Source organism: Protomyctophum parallelum (assembly GCF_964188405.1).
Source record: "Protomyctophum parallelum genome assembly, chromosome: 12".
Lineage (NCBI taxonomy): Eukaryota > Metazoa > Chordata > Actinopteri > Myctophiformes > Myctophidae > Protomyctophum > Protomyctophum parallelum.
The window spans coordinates 10,345,898-10,354,398 of record NC_139712.1 but is presented as its reverse complement, the minus strand read 5'-3'; positions in this window follow the sequence as shown (position 1 = coordinate 10,354,398).

Here is an 8,501-nt window from a genome sequence, read left to right as displayed (position 1 = left end):
AGAATGCATTGGGCGTTTAAGTTGAATAACTCATAAACTACAAAACATAAAAATAAAAAAAAGTTCCAGCATGTGTCTCCACAGTAAGCTGAATAATAAAAAGTGTGAATGGAGTTTCTAAGTGAAAGTGACTTTTGACGTGCCTATAGAGCTGCCATTGAGCCCCATGTTAAATGTCTCAAATTTGAAAGCACTATATTTCTAAAACTATGAAACATTTCAAAGATTCCTTTTCAGGCAAACATGTCCACCGTAAGATGAACCTAAGTAGGCTAGAATGGGGTTGCTAGGTGTAAGTATGTAGGACTAGTAGCATGGCAAAGTTTGTGCTATTGCCATAGAGAATGCATTGGGCGTTTAAGTTAAATAACTCATAAACTACAAAACATAAAAATAAAAAAAGGTTCCAGCATGTGTCTCCACAGTAAGCTGAATAATAAAAAGTGTGAATGGAGTTTCTAGGTGAAAGTGACTTTTGACGTGCCTATAGAGCTGCCATTGAGCCCCATGTTAAATGTCTCAAATTTGAAAGCACTATATTTCTAAAACTATGAAACATTTCAAAGATTCCTTTTCAGGCAAACATGTCCACCGTAAGATGAACCTAAGTAGGCTAGAATGGGGTTGCTAGGTGTAAGTATGTAGTTACTAGTGCATGCCAAAGTTTGTGCTATTGCCATAGAGAATGCATTGGGCGTTTAAGTTAAATAACTCATAAACTACAAAACATAAAAATAAAAAAAAGTTCCAGCATGTGTCTCCACAGTAAGCTGAATAATAAAAAGTGTGAATGGAGTTTCTAAGTGAAAGTGACTTATGACGTGCCTATAGAGCTGCCATTGAGCCCCATGTTAAATGTCTCAAATTTGAAAGCACTATATTTCTAAAACTATGAAACATTTCAAAGATTCCTTTTCAGGCAAACATGTCCACCGTAAGATGAACCTAAGTAGGCTAGAATGGGGTTGCTAGGTGTAAGTATGTAGGACTAGTAGCATGCCAAATTCTGTGCTATTGCCATAGAGAATGCATTGGGCGTTTAAGTTGAATAACTCATAAACTACAAAACATAAAAATAAAAAAAAGTCCCAGCATGTGTCTCCACAGTAAGCTGAATAATAAAAAGTGTGAATGGAGTTTCTAGGTGAAAGTGACTTTTGACGTGCCTATAGAGCTGCCATTGAGCCCCATGTTAAATGTCTCAAATTTGAAAGCACTATATTTCTAAAACTATGAAACATTTCAAAGTTTCCTTTTCAGGCAAACATGTCCACCGTAAGATGAACCTAAGTAGGCTAGAATGGGGTTGCTAGGTGTAAGTATGTAGTTACTAGTGCATGCCAAAGTTTGTGCTATTGCCATAGAGAATGCATTGGGCGTTTAAGTTAAATAACTCATAAACTACAAAACATAAAAATAAAAAAAAGTTCCAGCATGTGTCTCCACAGTAAGCTGAATAATAAAAAGTGTGAATGGAGTTTCTAGGTGAAAGTGACTTTTGACGTGCCTATAGAGCTGCCATTGAGCCCCATGTTAAATGTCTCAAATTTGAAAGCACTATATTTCTAAAACTATGAAACATTTCAAAGTTTCCTTTTCAGGCAAACATGTCCACCGTAAGATGAACCTAAGTAGGCTAGAATGGGGTTGCTAGGTGTAAGTATGTAGGACTAGTAACATGCCAAAGTTTGTGCTATTGCCATAGAGAATGCATTGGGCGTATAAGTTGAATAACTCATAAACTACAAAACATAAAAATAAAAAAAAGTTCCAGCATGTGTCTCCACAGTAAGCTGAATAATAAAAAGTGTGAATGGAGTTTCTAGGTGAAAGTGACTTTTGACGTGCCTATAGAGCTGCCATTGAGCCCCATGTTAAATGTCTCAAATTTGAAAGCACTATATTTCTAAAACTATGAAACATTTCAAAGTTTCCTTTTCAGGCAAACATGTCCACCGTAAGATGAACCTAAGTAGGCTAGAATGGGGTTGCTAGGTGTAAGTATGTAGTTACTAGTGCATGCCAAAGTTTGTGCTATTGCCATAGAGAATGCATTGGGCGTTTAAGTTAAATAACTCATAAACTACAAAACATAAAAATAAAAAAAAGTTCCAGCATGTGTCTCCACAGTAAGCTGAATAATAAAAAGTGTGAATGGAGTTTCTAGGTGAAAGTGACTTTTGACGTGCCTATAGAGCTGCCATTGAGCCCCATGTTAAATGTCTCAAATTTGAAAGCACTATATTTCTAAAACTATGAAACATTTCAAAGATTCCTTTTCAGGCAAACATGTCCACCGTAAGATGAACCTAAGTAGGCTAGAATGGGGTTGCTAGGTGTAAGTATGTAGGACTAGTAGCATGCCAAAGTTTGTGCTATTGCCATAGAGAATGAATTGGGCGTTTAAGTTGAATAACTCATAAACTACAAAACATAAAAATAAAAAAAAGTTCCAGCATGTGTCTCCACAGTAAGCTGAATAATAAAAAGTGTGAATGGAGTTTCTAGGTGAAAGTGACTTTTGACGTGCCTATAGAGCTGCCATTGAGCCCCATGTTAAATGTCTCAAATTTGAAAGCACTATATTTCTAAAACTATGAAACATTTCAAAGTTTTCTTTTCAGGCAAACATGTCCACCGTAAGATGAACCTAAGTAGGCTAGAATGGGGTTGCTAGGTGTAAGTATGTAGTTACTAGTGCATGCCAAAGTTTGTGCTATTGCCATAGAGAATGCATTGGGCGTTTAAGTTAAATAACTCATAAACTACAAAACATAAAAATAAAAAAAAGTCCCAGCATGTGTCTCCACAGTAAGCTGAATAATAAAAAGTGTGAATGGAGTTTCTAGGTGAAAGTGACTTTTGACGTGCCTATAGAGCTGCCATTGAGCCCCATGTTAAATGTCTCAAATTTGAAAGCACTATATTTCTAAAACTATGAAACATTTCAAAGTTTCCTTTTCAGGCAAACATGTCCACCGTAAGATGAACCTAAGTAGGCTAGAATGGGGTTGCTAGGTGTAAGTATGTAGGACTAGTAACATGCCAAAGTTTGTGCTATTGCCATAGAGAATGCATTGGGCGTATAAGTTGAATAACTCATAAACTACAAAACATAAAAATAAAAAAAAGTTCCAGCATGTGTCTCCACAGTAAGCTGAATAATAAAAAGTGTGAATGGAGTTTCTAGGTGAAAGTGACTTTTGACGTGCCTATAGAGCTGCCATTGAGCCCCATGTTAAATGTCTCAAATTTGAAAGCACTATATTTCTAAAACTATGAAACATTTCAAAGTTTCCTTTTCAGGCAAACATGTCCACCGTAAGATGAACCTAAGTAGGCTAGAATGGGGTTGCTAGGTGTAAGTATGTAGTTACTAGTGCATGCCAAAGTCTGTGCTATTGCCATAGAGAATGCATTGGGCGTTTAAGTTAAATAACTCATAAACTACAAAACATAAAAATAAAAAAAAGTTCCAGCATGTGTCTCCACAGTAAGCTGAATAATAAAAAGTGTGAATGGAGTTTCTAGGTGAAAGTGACTTTTGACGTGCCTATAGAGCTGCCATTGAGCCCCATGTTAAATGTCTCAAATTTGAAAGCACTATATTTCTAAAACTATGAAACATTTCAAAGATTCCTTTTCAGGCAAACATGTCCACCGTAAGATGAACCTAAGTAGGCTAGAATGGGGTTGCTAGGTGTAAGTATGTAGGACTAGTAGCATGCCAAAGTTTGTGCTATTGCCATAGAGAATGCATTGGGCGTTTAAGTTGAATAACTCATAAACTACAAAACATAAAAATAAAAAAAAGTTCCAGCATGTGTCTCCACAGTAAGCTGAATAATAAAAAGTGTGAATGGAGTTTCTAGGTGAAAGTGACTTTTGACGTGCCTATAGAGCTGCCATTGAGCCCCATGTTAAATGTCTCAAATTTGAAAGCACTATATTTCTAAAACTATGAAACATTTCAAAGTTTTCTTTTCAGGCAAACATGTCCACCGTAAGATGAACCTAAGTAGGCTAGAATGGGGTTGCTAGGTGTAAGTATGTAGTTACTAGTGCATGCCAAAGTTTGTGCTATTGCCATAGAGAATGCATTGGGCGTTTAAGTTAAATAACTCATAAACTACAAAACATAAAAATAAAAAAAGGTTCCAGCATGTGTCTCCACAGTAAGCTGAATAATAAAAAGTGTGAATGGAGTTTCTAGGTGAAAGTGACTTTTGACGTGCCTATAGAGCTGCCATTGAGCCCCATGTTAAATGTCTCAAATTTGAAAGCACTATATTTCTAAAACTATGAAACATTTCAAAGTTTTCTTTTCAGGCAAACATGTCCACCGTAAGATGAACCTAAGTAGGCTAGAATGGGGTTGCTAGGTGTAAGTATGTAGTTACTAGTGCATGCCAAAGTTTGTGCTATTGCCATAGAGACTGCATTGGGCGTTTAAGTTAAATAACTCATAAACTACAAAACATAAAAATAAAAAAAGGTTCCAGCATGTGTCTCCACAGTAAGCTGAATAATAAAAAGTGTGAATGGAGTTTCTAGGTGAAAGTGACTTTTGACGTGCCTATAGAGCTGCCATTGAGCCCCATGTTAAATGTCTCAAATTTGAAAGCACTATATTTCTAAAACTATGAAACATTTCAAAGATTCCTTTTCAGGCAAACATGTCCACCGTAAGATGAACCTAAGTAGGCTAGAATGGGGTTGCTAGGTGTAAGTATGTAGTTACTAGTGCATGCCAAAGTTTGTGCTATTGCCATAGAGAATGCATTGGGCGTTTAAGTTAAATAACTCATAAACTACAAAACATAAAAATGAAAAAAGGTTCCAGCATGTGTCTCCACAGTAAGCTGAATAATAAAAAGTGTGAATGGAGTTTCTAGGTGAAAGTGACTTTTGACGTGCCTATAGAGCTGCCATTGAGCCCCATGTTAAATGTTTCAAATTTGAAAGCACTATATTTCTAAAACTATGAAACATTTCAAAGATTCCTTTTCAGGCAAACATGTCCACCGTAAGATGAACCTAAGTAGGCTAGAATGGGGTTGCTAGGTGTAAGTATGTAGTTACTAGTGCATGCCAAAGTTTGTGCTATTGCCATAGAGAATGCATTGGGCGTTTAAGTTAAATAACTCATAAACTACAAAACATAAAAATAAAAAAGGTTCCAGCATGTGTCTCCACAGTAAGCTGAATAATAAAAAGTGTGAATGGAGTTTCTAGGTGAAAGTGACTTTTGACGTGCCTATAGAGCTGCCATTGAGCCCCATGTTAAATGTCTCAAATTTGAAAGCACTATATTTCTAAAACTATGAAACATTTCAAAGATTCCTTTTCAGGCAAACATGTCCACCGTAAGATGAACCTAAGTAGGCTAGAATGGGGTTGCTAGGTGTAAGTATGTAGGACTAGTAGCATGCCAAAGTTTGTGCTATTGCCATAGAGAATGCATTGGGCGTTTAAGTTGAATAACTCATAAACTACAAAACATAAAAATAAAAAAAAGTTCCAGCATGTGTCTCCACAGTAAGCTGAATAATAAAAAGTGTGAATGGAGTTTCTAGGTGAAAGTGACTTTTGACGTGCCTATAGAGCTGCCATTGTGCCCCATGTTAAATGTCTCAAATTTGAAAGCACTATATTTCTAAAACTATGAAACATTTCAAAGTTTTCTTTTCAGGCAAACATGTCCACCGTAAGATGAACCTAAGTAGGCTAGAATGGGGTTGCTAGGTGTAAGTATGTAGTTACTAGTGCATGCCAAAGTTTGTGCTATTGCCATAGAGAATGCATTGGGCGTTTAAGTTAAATAACTCATAAACTACAAAACATAAAAATGAAAAAAGGTTCCAGCATGTGTCTCCACAGTAAGCTGAATAATAAAAAGTGTGAATGGAGTTTCTAGGTGAAAGTGACTTTTGACGTGCCTATAGAGCTGCCATTGAGCCCCATGTTAAATGTCTCAAATTTGAAAGCACTATATTTCTAAAACTATGAAACATTTCAAAGATTCCTTTTCAGGCAAACATGTCCACCGTAAGATGAACCTAAGTAGGCTAGAATGGGGTTGCTAGGTGTAAGTATGTAGTTACTAGTGCATGCCAAAGTTTGTGCTATTGCCATAGAGAATGCATTGGGCGTTTAAGTTAAATAACTCATAAACTACAAAACATAAAAATGAAAAAAGGTTCCAGCATGTGTCTCCACAGTAAGCTGAATAATAAAAAGTGTGAATGGAGTTTCTAGGTGAAAGTGACTTTTGACGTGCCTATAGAGCTGCCATTGAGCCCCATGTTAAATGTTTCAAATTTGAAAGCACTATATTTCTAAAACTATGAAACATTTCAAAGATTCCTTTTCAGGCAAACATGTCCACCGTAAGATGAACCTAAGTAGGCTAGAATGGGGTTGCTAGGTGTAAGTATGTAGTTACTAGTGCATGCCAAAGTTTGTGCTATTGCCATAGAGAATGCATTGGGCGTTTAAGTTAAATAACTCATAAACTACAAAACATAAAAATAAAAAAGGTTCCAGCATGTGTCTCCACAGTAAGCTGAATAATAAAAAGTGTGAATGGAGTTTCTAGGTGAAAGTGACTTTTGACGTGCCTATAGAGCTGCCATTGAGCCCCATGTTAAATGTCTCAAATTTGAAAGCACTATATTTCTAAAACTATGAATCATTTCAAAGTTTCCTTTTCAGGCAAACATGTCCACCGTAAGATGAACCTAAGTAGGCTAGAATGGGGTTGCTAGGTGTAAGTATGTAGTTACTAGTGCATGCCAAAGTTTGTGCTATTGCCATAGAGAATGCATTGGGCGTTTAAGTTGAATAACTCATAAACTACAAAACATAAAAATAAAAAAAAGTTCCAGCATGTGTCTCCACAGTAAGCTGAATAATAAAAAGTGTGAATGGAGTTTCTAAGTGAAAGTGACTTTTGACGTGCCTATAGAGCTGCCATTGAGCCCCATGTTAAATGTCTCAAATTTGAAAGCACTATATTTCTAAAACTATGAAACATTTCAAAGATTCCTTTTCAGGCAAACATGTCCACCGTAAGATGAACCTAAGTAGGCTAGAATGGGGTTGCTAGGTGTAAGTATGTAGGACTAGTAGCATGGCAAAGTTTGTGCTATTGCCATAGAGAATGCATTGGGCGTTTAAGTTAAATAACTCATAAACTACAAAACATAAAAATAAAAAAAGGTTCCAGCATGTTTCTCCACAGTAAGCTGAATAATAAAAAGTGTGAATGGAGTTTCTAGGTGAAAGTGACTTTTGACGTGCCTATAGAGCTGCCATTGAGCCCCATGTTAAATGTCTCAAATTTGAAAGCACTATATTTCTAAAACTATGAAACATTTCAAAGATTCCTTTTCAGGCAAACATGTCCACCGTAAGATGAACCTAAGTAGGCTAGAATGGGGTTGCTAGGTGTAAGTATGTAGTTACTAGTGCATGCCAAAGTTTGTGCTATTGCCATAGAGAATGCATTGGGCGTTTAAGTTGAATAACTCATAAACTACAAAACATAAAAATAAAAAAAAGTTCCAGCATGTGTCTCCACAGTAAGCTGAATAATAAAAAGTGTGAATGGAGTTTCTAAGTGAAAGTGACTTTTGACGTGCCTATAGAGCTGCCATTGAGCCCCATGTTAAATGTCTCAAATTTGAAAGCACTATATTTCTAAAACTATGAAACATTTCAAAGATTCCTTTTCAGGCAAACATGTCCACCGTAAGATGAACCTAAGTAGGCTAGAATGGGGTTGCTAGGTGTAAGTATGTAGGACTAGTAGCATGGCAAAGTTTGTGCTATTGCCATAGAGAATGCATTGGGCGTTTAAGTTAAATAACTCATAAACTACAAAACATAAAAATAAAAAAAGGTTCCAGCATGTTTCTCCACAGTAAGCTGAATAATAAAAAGTGTGAATGGAGTTTCTAGGTGAAAGTGACTTTTGACGTGCCTATAGAGCTGCCATTGAGCCCCATGTTAAATGTCTCAAATTTGAAAGCACTATATTTCTAAAACTATGAAACATTTCAAAGATTCCTTTTCAGGCAAACATGTCCACCGTAAGATGAACCTAAGTAGGCTAGAATGGGGTTGCTAGGTGTAAGTATGTAGTTACTAGTGCATGCCAAAGTTTGTGCTATTGCCATAGAGAATGCATTGGGCGTTTAAGTTAAATAACTCATAAACTACAAAACATAAAAATAAAAAAAAGTTCCAGCATGTGTCTCCACAGTAAGCTGAATAATAAAAAGTGTGAATGGAGTTTCTAAGTGAAAGTGACTTTTGACGTGCCTATAGAGCTGCCATTGAGCCCCATGTTAAATGTCTCAAATTTGAAAGCACTATATTTCTAAAACTATGAAACATTTCAAAGATTCCTTTTCAGGCAAACATGTCCACCGTAAGATGAACCTAAGTAGGCTAGAATGGGGTTGCTAGGTGTAAGTATGTAGTTACTAGTGCATGCC